This window comes from Peromyscus leucopus, chromosome 9, assembly GCF_004664715.2.
Source record: "Peromyscus leucopus breed LL Stock chromosome 9, UCI_PerLeu_2.1, whole genome shotgun sequence".
NCBI classification, from domain to species: Eukaryota; Metazoa; Chordata; class Mammalia; order Rodentia; family Cricetidae; genus Peromyscus; species Peromyscus leucopus.
The window spans coordinates 40,997,359-41,009,887 of NC_051070.1; positions in this window are offsets into that span (position 1 = coordinate 40,997,359).

Below are 12,529 nucleotides of genomic sequence, written 5' to 3' on the forward strand. Positions count from 1 at the left end.
ACACACACACACACACACACACACACACACACACACCCCTGCACATATGTACAAACACATGCACGTAAAACTTAAATTTGTGAAATTAACAAAATATAAATGCTGTTATCAAACTTGCATAATAAAGGATTGCTTGTTATTTTTTAACATATTAGTATATTGATCAGTATTAACAGTTGTAAATGAAAGTGAAGGAAAGTAAAGAAATATTTCCATAAAAATTATCAAATTACCACTTGTATGACTTTATGTTTCATTTACAATGTTAAGAAAAATGTTTGATACTAGCTCTTAATTTGTTCAAGCATTTAAATATACATCTATATTGTGTATTTGATGTTTGGTAAATATACTAGCTACAGTGTATAGAAATCAGTGGAATATTGTTCATTTTATTAATAATTTCATTATCTAATTAATGAGATGTTTTTTTATAAATGTGACTAACATACAAATTATCTAATTAATAGAAAGTAGAAATACAAAATGTTTTGTTAAACAACCACTTCTTACACTATATCATGTGATTATAATATTGTTCTACCACACTCTACCTACTGGGTAAATTAGACTTACGTGGGCCAGAGTGAGAAGGATATGTTCAATAAAGTAGCAGTATCACGTCATCAAATTCCTTATATCATGTGAGAATTGCTAACACTGTTATCTTACTACTCAGTATTAGAATTATAGTATATTTAAGTAGAATATGGAGTTTGAATTTTCTATAATCAGATTATCTGTAAAGTTTTTTTATTTTGCTGATTTCAGTAACAATCAACTTAATTTCTCTCACCTTTTAAAATAAATCTTAATACAATTTATCATATATATATATATATATGTCTTTTTTCAAATATGCTTTTTATTCCAAAAATAGTATACTGTCTGCTTTTTTCTATGAGATTTTTTTTAGTTTCATTTGTATTTTATATTCATTCAATATTGATAACACTTTACATTTCTGTTCTGGCTCACATATCCATTTCACAGTATGATAACCAATTAAATAAACTATGCCAGAAGAACATGCTACAGTATTTTAAGGTGATGTTTCATTTAATTTTCATGACAAAACTAGATAGATTGCTCTTAATGTAGTTATATAGAAACTAGAATTAAGAAACATGTTTGGGCATGTACACATCTTAAATGAAAAAAATTGATTTTTATTTCATTGTTTCTTGTGACAAGGCTAATGGCCTGTATCTTTACTCATCATGCTGTGTATCTATTTATGATTTTGCATTTTCTTTAATAATTAAAATAAATCAACACTTAACAAGAACTTGACATATGCCAGGCTACTTCAATATTCATGTAAGCTCATGTGATCCTCACAACTGTTAGATAGAAACTATTATTATTCCAGATTTACACAGTAAAAGAACAAATAATTTAATATGCTGTGAGCTCCTGTTATAAAATGGTCAAATGCTCCTAAAACCATGCTTCACTGGTCCAGTCGGCACATGCTCAGTGAATTCTCTACACTGATTGCTTCATGGTATGTGCAGCGCATTGTCTAGATGCAGTAGAATTTTTAATTCAACTGTTTAAGGATTTTGTCACATCTGCTTTTAGATTCTTACCTATTGCAATAGAAACTATTTCTTCTTGTAGTCTCTTTCTTAATAATGGTGAATCTTTCCAATTACACTAGAAATCAGGATGTTGTAATTAATTGTTCCTTTTTTTCCAATTCATATTGAAATTAAATTACTAGACCTACTATTAGGACTTTGCTCATCTCAATGGTTATGGAAGTTAAGAAAGAGAGAAGCTGACCAATGAGAAGCCCAGAAGTAATTAATGGGCTAAATTAGTTAAAATCATGGTAGTGGTTCTATCAACTAAATAGTATATTCTTAGCATACATGAAACCTTCAATTAAATTTACAGCCCTGAATGCAGGTATACACATGACATGTGGAAAACCACAATCAAATTTTAAGAAAACGAACAAAAAATTTTTATATTTGCAACACTAAGCTTTGTGTTTTATATATATTTTATATCAATCCTAGAATTCATTGTCATTACTCCATCTTATTCCATAAACTTTTCTGTTTGTGATTATTTTATGTTACTTTTTTTCAAAAGTACTGAAACGTACAATTATGAACCAAACTGTTTTTCTATATATTATCATAGGTAATTCATTTTTAGAACAAAAATTGATATTTAGAGAAATAAAAAGAGGAAACATTATAGAGACAAAATGAATAAGAGGAGAGAAGAGAAGCAGAGACATAGAGAATCATGTTGAATGATCACTGTAAAAGAGCTGAAAAATGAGAGAATAGTCATACGTATGGATTTAAGACACATGTAGTTCTTGATACTACTTTAAAAAGGCAGAAAATGAAGAACTCTCTATGCAAATGAGAGTTTTCCAGTACAAAAGCTTTCTGATCTTTGTGTTGTAATTACTTTCTTTTTCTACATCACTATTTTTAACTAGAAATTTTAAAATATTTCATTTATTGAACCTAAGTCACAAATTTAATTATTATTTCTTGAAAGAACAGAGCATAAGATGTCATGTGCACTAAAGGCTTCCCCCTTTCTGATTTTATATTAGACCGCACAATCTCTACACAGCAACAGGTGATTCCAAGAGATGCCTAAATGACTAATGCGTGTTCCAGAACTTGAATGTTATTACTTACAAAAGTCATTACTTTTGAGATTCCTGTCTTCAATAACAAAAAAGTACTGGGCAAGTTAGGCACAGTTGAGAGATTTTGTCAGGTGGTAAACCATTTTAAATGACATTCTGCAAAAGAATGAAGTAAATAATAATCTGTAGTTATTGGTTTCTTATAGCGCTTACATGAAATCACTAATATCTAAAAAGTGAGTTTACAATGTATTGTTGCTTAGAGTATATATCTTTAAAAGCAGTGGTCATTGTGAGAGTAGTTGTGTTCATTGCTTTTGGGATGCTGTTTGTAAGTTTCTTGACTTCCATAGCCTCTGAGATGAGCAACAAACTTGAGTAAATTTAGATTTTAAGTTTCTCTAGAGGAACAATTTCAGCTGGTACACAAGAGTTCCATAATGTGGCCAAAACAAACTGCAAAAGGCACACAGTCTAGAGTATAGTTTCAGTCCACTTTCTAAAGAATGAATGCAAATTGTTGGTGAAAAAAGTAGTTCTGGAACATAAAATGTCCTTTGGATATTTTGGAATTGGAGAGAATTAATTAGTCATGGTAAAGAATTAAGTGATCATGTTGAGGCTGAGCATTAAGTACACAGGAGATTTTGCTTCTCACAAATGTATTTTCATATTCAAATTTTTTAGTTATACTGCTTTAAGACTCTTGTATAAATTGGGATAAATTCTTTTATGTTGCTTTTGTAGTTCTTGATTGTATAGATGTGTGTGTGTGTGTGTGTGTGTGTGTGTGTGTGTGTGTGTGTGTCTGAGAGAAAGATAGAGGAAAGAAGAGCACATGTATGAGAGTACAAACAAGAGGATAACTTTGTGGAAGTAGAATCGGTTCTTTCCTTATATTTTCACATGGGTTCCAGGGATGGAAAAATATGCCTGCCAAGTCTCTTTTCCTTTTGATCTTAATTGTGGTCATTTCTTAAAGAAGTTCTTTCATAGTCTGATATTCCAGTGAAAGCTATTATGAGGTGTAACATGATTTATTATAAAAAAGGATATAATTTTAAATTATTAACTTTTGTTACAATCCATTATTATGTTTTAAAAATCTATATCATATATACAAACATATATAACAAAATTGTTATTACATAAAAATATTTACTTACATAGTTTGTTTTAACAAATGAAAGGTCAGACATTCATTATAAGGCTTAAATTTGACATTAGAGAGATGCAAAAAAAAAAAAACCAAAAAACAAAAAACAAAAATCACCAAACACACAAATCTCTAAATAATTTATATACAATTGCACTAAAGAAAATAAGATAGTAATATAATAAGAACTTGTAATGTTAAGAATATCAGATTTGGTGACAAATAGTTCTGCCAGAGAGCAGGATATAATGGAGAAAATGACTAAAGATAGAGACATTTTTATGATTTTAGCAACTAAGGAAGAGTTGATAATCAGGTAGCCATCAGGTCTGAGGGAGAAACACAGTTTTGACATGTGAAGAACCTTGGGACTACTGTGAAAGAAGTTTGTATATAAAACACGGAGAGGCATATATGAGATCCAAAATCAGACAGACTTGACTTCTTTGGAGTCTCCTCAAGCATGGTGAAGTATTCTGATTTTTTCATGTGTGTTGGTTTGAAAGAAAATGGCCCGCATAGGTTCACAGGGAGTGGCACTATCAGGAGATATGGTCTTGTTGGAGAAAGGGCTTTACTAGGTGGTTGGCTTTCAGGTCTCAAATGCACAAGCCAGGTCTAGTGTGGCATTTACATTCTTCTGCCTGCCAATCCTGATGTAGAACCCTTAGCTCCTTCTCTAGCCCTGTGTCTACCTCCATGCTGCCAAGAGCCATACTTTCCACCATGACAGTAATGGACTATAGCTCTGGAACTGTAAGCCAGCCCAAATTATGTTTTCTGTCACAAATTTGCCATGGTTATGGTGTTTCCTCTCTGCAATAGAAACCCTAACTAAGGCATCATGTCAGTAGTATAATGTGAGTAAAGGAAAAGCCAAGATCTGTTGTATGATATAAAATATAGTTACCTCATTAGATCAGAAAATTCATTATCAATTATTTTATAGACTGTCATTTAACTCATACAAATTTCATAAGTAGCTTTTCTCACTTTGTATTTCTTCCATCATACAAATGGGTTTCAAATTCAGATTACTGCTCAGACAGCACAAATACCAAACATGAAGTGTGTTGGGCACAATAGAGGGTGTAGTAATGAGGGAAAAGTCAGTTCATGATCACTAAGAAACACATAATTAAAATAAAAGATACTTTCAACACATAACAAGAGCCAAAGAGTCAACTCATGTGAAGTTTCTTTTTATGACACTATTTCTAAGTGCTGACCACTGGGATGTTATTCTCTTAAATTCTTTATGTAAAACTGGCCATGCAGTGAGGAAGTTCTGCAAAAGGCATTTGCAGCTTCACAGTAGAACCTGGGTAGGAGGAGACTTGCGCGTGCTCAGAAACCCACTGAAGCTAACAGCAGGCTTTAAACTGTAAGTGGCTGAGTTTACCTCTCTCAGAGTTAGGGTGAAAAAGACTGGTTCATGCTCCAGTATTCAGTGAAATGATTCCATTTGGTTGTGTTCAGAGCATGGGAAGACAGAGAGAATCTTTGAATTAAGGTTTTCAATAATTACAAATGCAATGAGAACATTTTGAAATAATGTTTAAAAATGTATAACAATGGGAAGAAATCTACTTGGTACCCTGGGTGGAAACCACGGGATCTAGGATATGGATAACTAAATATTTACCTGTAATTGGAAGCTGTTAAACTTAAATAGTATCATTGTGTAATCTGGAAGTTCCTTACTAATGATTTCACATGAAATCTAGATTCTTTCATGGAAGATTATTGTATATTTACAATATATGGATCAAGCAAGTTGGATTTAGTTTCTTGTCCATCACAATGCACAAAGAAATAGATTTCAGTCAAATGAGCCTAAGCATGCAGGGAACATTAAGTAAATTGACACATATTTAAGAAAGTCTAGTTCAATAACATTTGAAATTCAACATTTCCTTTTATTTCCTTATGGCAGGAATGGTTATAGATAACTATTAGAATGCTTATCTTATAAAATTTGTGGATTCACTATATATATATATAGTCAGTTAACCTGAAGTAAAATTATATTTCATATTATCCAACTTAGATATAAACAAGGTTCCAGAGTTTTTAAACAAAAACCCACCATGGTTTCCTTTATTGGAGTATGTTAATATGTCCATGTCATCTGAGAGTAGTACCACATATGACAGTCACAGAAATCTTTCCATATAATAAAACATAAATTATTTTCACTTTCTTCTTTTTATGTATCTATGATGAACTTCAGATAACTTAGATAATTGAAGTCAATATGACTCTTAATTAAGAATTCCAATCTTGCCTTCACTATCCTGAACCATATTTTAAAATTAATATATTCACATTGCTTGAGGCAAAAAAAATAGTATATGAACATTTCTCATATTTATCAAGATTTTTATTCTTTCTGCTTAACTTTACCAAAATTAGCATTGTGCTGAATTTTTTGGTAAAAATATGATAGAACTATTTCCTCAGGCCCTTTATTTATTTTTCATTACATTTTAGTTTAATTTTTTTGTATGTGTTGGTAGCATGACTTCCTATTCTCAATAGGTCCACTTTTTTTTAAATTGAATTCAGTAATAGGAAAACTGGTTCAGTGATTGGGGAAAATTTTGCTCATTCAAGAGCAACACATCTTTCCATCTAAATTTTGAGTGATCTCTTTAAACTTAGAATATTTGCATTGCTTTTGGTTTACAGTGACCTTAACCTAGAACAGACAATTTCTAATGAAAACTAAAACACTCAAACAATATCTGTAGGTCTTTAAAAAAGTGTGCTGTCTTTTGAACAAGGAGTTCTTTCATTTTCTATTGTTTCTGTCATGCATTGTACTGTAAGAACAATTCTAGATATGATATTCATATTTCCATTTTGGGATTTTATATTAGAGTTGCAATATATAAATCCATAAAAAGTGAAATCTTGCTTAACTAATTACAACTTTGAACCTATCCTTTCTACTGATTAGTTCTGTTTGTTATGTAAATAGAAACTTAGAGATGTATGCAACCACCAAGTTCCTGTTATTTCTATTCACCACCAAGAGCTGAAAGCTACATTTGCATCATAATGATTTTGTAGGAGTGAAGGAAATTTTTAAATTGTGAACCAGCATATTCTTTGAAATAAGGGATAAAATTCTCCACTGCAACAATTGATAGAAATAAATTTCAGAATAGAAAAACAACAAAGTCAAGGTCTCCAATAAGTGGATATTCCAGAGAGCAATGAATAAGATACATGCACAAGTCAGGAAGAGGTCAAGTTCAATGAAGGAACAGCCAAGTGATATACCAAAGGTAAAGTCCGATTTTACGACCTGTAGTCTTTGACAATATTCATTGCATAGTTCATTAATTCTGTTAGAGATTTCTATAGGGTAGGGGAAATGTTTACCTTATAAGAGCAGAGAGAACACTCTTGGAAAAATAAAATGTTGAATTATTTTTTTTTTATTAATGGAAGAAAATACAATAAAGTAAAATTTCTTCTTATAAGAATCTGTTTTATAGAGCCCCATGCATGATGCAGAGTACACCTTTCTAAATACCTTTGTTAACAACCAAAATTTATTTGCTTTTATCTGAGGAAAGATTTCACTTAACAGAAACAGTGAGGAGTCAATGACACCAGAAAGCCAAGAGAAGAGGAGAAGGGATGAGGAATATCTGTTTTTTGGCTGGTGACCACAGAAGTCATTTGTGGTCCTGACTGTTTTTGTTATGAGATTCACCATATCGTCAAAATATATCATTCTCTTTTCCTGAGCTAAATTTAGTTTATTTTTACTTACAATCTAATCAGTCCTATGTTTGTGCCACTTCAACTGAGAAGCCTGATAAAGCCTTACAGAGCCCGGAGGATGTAATTAATTACATGCTCCCTGTATCTATTCTATTTCAGCTGACAGTTATCTAAAATAGTGTTTTAATTACTCATTGATTAGCTTTGTGTTATTAAATACACCAGCAAGTAAAAAAAAAATAAAACATATCAAAAGCTGAGACAATAAGTAAATCTCTGAAAGTGGTATGAGGTATTTACACTAGTGGAGACTTCTTCATCTGTGGCTAGTAAAGTCTGTATTGTAGAGTTTGTCTCCTGGAATTAAGAATGGCAGGGATGTGTTTGTTTATCAAAAGCTTTGACATGTATCATTAAAAGAGAGGAATAACACTTTTCATCGCAATTACAATGGAAACAAAATGATAGTAAACTTATAAAGGGAAAGCTTTGGTTTCCAAATCATAAATCATAATTTTTGCTTTGTAAAATGCATCTAGAAATAACTCTTAGACTCATAGAAATTCAAAACACATGGGAGAGTATTTGAACCTTATTATTTCAGCATAATTAATAAGGAAAGTAAATTTAAGCAAATAATTTGTTAGTAGATGCTGTAAATAATTAAGGAGTACTTTAATTAAACAAAGTTAATGACACAGAAAGCTGCATAGCTTGTGTTTACTTTAAAGAGACATATAAAAGGGCTGGAAGATTGCTCAGTGGTTAAGTGTACTTGCCGCTTATGTAGGAGACCTAGGTATGAGTCTTAGCTCCCAAATTCCAGGGGATCTGATAGCTTATTCTGACTCACATGGGAATCATGCACAATGTGATTCATAAACATAAATGAAAGCAAAATACTCATATACATAAAATGAAATCAATCTAAAGTCCTATATGAAAGCAGACAAAAAAAATCATCAGAATAAGCAAAGTGAGGGTCTAGAATAGGGAAAAGTATACATTGGTGCTCACTAAATTTAATTTCTAAAACACTGACCCCTATAATAGTGATTTATAGTTTTGTGATTTGAAGTACTTTCCTTTTGAAAGCATGCACTTACTACATTTTTTTTAATTCCACAATTCTATTGTTTTGTTTGATGTTGTTTTGTTTGTATATTTTTTTCTGTAAATAGATTTTTTATAAAGTATACTCTGATTTTGATTTCTCCTTCTAAACTCTTCCCAGATTTTCCCTACCATCCTACCCACTGAATGCAGATTATATGTATTGAGAAATAAAAGTATTTAAATGTTGACTTTCTATGTATTATTTAATGAGCATCATATTACAAAGGGATTCAATATTTAGTGTTAATTTTGTTTTATACTTTTGTATAAAACAAATATCCAGGTGAATTCTTTTTATTTCATTGATACTCATTTCTCCATCTCAGGTTTTGTCTTACATTCAAAACAGATGCTACAGTTACTTTCTCAAATACCGGCTAATTTAAAATAGTCATAGATGGTCTAAAAAAATTCCAATACCAAGCATAAGAAACCTCTATTCACATTGTTTTCGGGAGTAACCTAAATTACTCACAAAATAACATAATTTTGCTGTTGTTCTTGGTTGTCTTTCAGAGGTTGAAGGTAAAAACCTTGTTACTGAATGTACCATACTCTTCAGACACAGGAATCATAAAATTCAAGCTTTAAATCATAAAATCCATAGCTTTAATAGGATCAGAAAGTGGTATGCAAGCTATTAAGAGAAAGAAACAATCAATTGTCCTATCCTGCTGTGATATCTGTGAAACACAGTGGTGACCAACATTGCAGGCTATCCCTAAAGATGCAATAGTAACAGTCATACACTGACATTTTATGTAGATCGCTTTCTGCAGTTTATGACCTAAATAATTTTTTCTCTTTTGAGTTTTACAGTTCTCAGCTTCCTAGTTCTGGAGTACCACTGAAACATGTTTTCTCTAAAAGTGTACTTTTCAATGAACGTAATGGAATGGAAGCTGTTTAATGTGTGGTTGTAAACTCTATGGTATTTAATAATGGACACCAATGAATACACAGAAGTTTCTAGCTATGTCTCACAACTGTTTATCTCACCTTTGCTGGTTGGGTTTCCTTTTGTGCTATTTTTTATTCATTTCCTAGAACACAGCTCCTAGATCTCTCCATGCTCTGCATTAATAGCTTCTGTCGCCCATCAGTGATGATGCTTTGTCACACACCAATCACCCCACCATAACTACTACTGAACATATATCTTTCCTTTATGGAAAGTTAACTACCATAGAATGTATCTTGTTTTCATATTTATTTTCTTATTGTTTAGGTTTTTCAAACCTCTCAACTAATAGCTACTATTATGTATAAATCATTTAGTTACAACTTACAATTATACATATCACTTCATTACTGATATGCATTCAGCCCTGTCTATAAGACAGAGGGGGAAAGTCACTGAGGATAAGTCTGATATAGAAAATCCAAGTTTCATGCATTCCCAAGCAAGCATCACCTTCCTTTTATAAGCCTTTAGCTTCTCCTGGAGTTTAATATAACAGGGATGTCAGATTGTTGGCCTTCAAAAGGACATGCTGAGATTTTTCATTCACTTCTCTGGTTCTTGTCTATTAATAAAATTTCTGACAGCATCCTGCTGTGTAGCAAAATTCAGTGACAACTTTCAGACTTGTTGCCAAGAAAGATTTTGAGTGCATACAGTTTTCAACAGGTATAGTTTAAAATATGAACTTTGTTTTCCTTTGTGTTTTTATTGTTGTGGTATTAATGTGAACTGTACCATTTAATAGAACTGTAAGTGCATAATACCATCTTCACAAAGACTGAATTGTGCATAATGGATACCAAGAACGTATTCATCTTTCCTAATTACAGCTTTGTGTGTTCTCTTTAGCAACTCTCCATCCCCTCCTCTGCCAGTTGCTCACAACAAACATTAAAGACTGTTTTATGAGATGTATAAGGTATGAGACAGACTCTTAAAAACACTTTGCTAGTGAATTCATGTTCTTTTTAATTGGCTAAAAATAAACATTTAATATTTCTCAATATAACCTCAAGGTTCATCTATGCTTTAATATCTTACATGGTTTGATTTAATACTGAATAGCATTTTATTACATATTTACACCAGCTTCTTTTACAAATTTATATATCTGGGAGGACATAGGTTTTTTCTACATCTTAATCATTTTTATCAGTGCTTCAATATGTGTGGGAGTGTAAACAGTCTTTTGACTTTCTGATATAAATTATTTTTTTATAAACAAACAATAATCAGGATTGCTATATACTATAGTAGTATCAATTCTGGTAAATTTCCATCTTCTGAAGAACTTGTATATAGTTCTCCTTAGATGTACACTTCTTCATTTTCACTGACAAGATACAGGATTCCAATTTTGTAACAGTCTGTCTGTGCACATGTCAGTAGACAACATGGTGGACTCATTTTCTCCTCTCACAATATGGATCCCTAAGATCAAATTCAGAAATTCAGGTTGTCAGCAGGGTGGCAAGTTCCTTTTACTTGTGGATTCACTTACCAGCTCAGAATTCCAATTTTCCATCTGCTAAAACATATTTTTAATGAAAGATAATAGCCACCCTGAATACCTGAGGTAACATCTCATTGTGGCATTGGTTTGCTTGTTCCTGATGCTGAAAAATATTTGAGCATCATTATCAATACCTTCAAGCTGCTTTTGCAATGTCTTTGGAGACATGCCCCTCGAACTCGCTAACCTCTTCTTTATTTGGTTATCAATATTTTTGCTATTCTGCTACATAATTATTTATTCATTTTGTATAATAACTCTTGACTGGTATGTATGTTTTTTGAGAATAATTTCTAACATTTTCTACAATGGTTTTTACTCTTTTGACTATATTTTTCTGTTCAGCTGATAGTTTGGTTTCAGTTAGCACCCAGTGTTTCCTCTTGTCAGTGAGCTTTTGTTGTATCTAGTAAATGTTGAAAAACCGATATTATAAAGCTTTACCCATAAGGATCATTTCTAGAATTTCGAATATTAAGATATTTTAGTGATTTTAGGAATAATTTGAAATATATAATTGCTCTAATTTTGAACTTTAGAATTATGAATGTCCAGCATTTCCAGTACTATTTGTGGAAGTGATTATCCATTCTTCATTGGTCTTAGCATTTAGCATTTTGGTGAAAGATCATTAGTTCTCTTTGTGTGTATTTAGTTTTGCCATGTCTATTCTGCCTCATAAAGCTGTGAAAATTTTCATTGCATTTTTTAAAACAAATATTAAAATAAATCTAATTTTCTTATGTAATGGCTAAATATCTTGAATAGTTTGAATAATATTGAGAAAGAACAAAGCTGGAGGCAACACATTTTCTGTTTCTCACATGTATTTCAGTGTTAGAGTATTTTAAACAGTATATTAATGGAAAGACCATTCTATTGTTTAGGTTATCTATCAGTCCACTGCACAGTGCTGTTTACAGAGTTTATCTGTAACCTTGCTTTGTTGTTCAGAAAAATAGAATCTTTAGCATAGAGCAATATTTAGAAATCGTCCTCTCAGCTGACCCGAGATCATGGGAGTCCATGGACTCTAGACCAACAGCTTTGGAGCCTGCATGATAGTGACCTAGACCCTCTACTTGTGGGTGACAGTTGTGTAGCATGGTCTGTTTGTGGAGCCCTAGCACTGAGACCAGAATCTGTCCCTGAAGCATGGGGTTGGCTTTTTGGAACCTATCCCTATAGTGGGATGCCTCGCTCAACCTGGATGCAGAGGGGAGGAGCATGGTCCTGCCTCTACTTGATGTGCCATTCATTGCTGACTCCATAGGAGGACTTACCCTTTCTGAGGAGTGCATGGGGAGGATAGAAAGGAAATCACAGCAGGGCAGGGGGAACAGGAGGAGAGAAAGGAGGGAAAACTGTGGCTGGTCTGTAAAATAAATTTTAAAAAAGAAAGAAAGAAAGAGTCCTCCA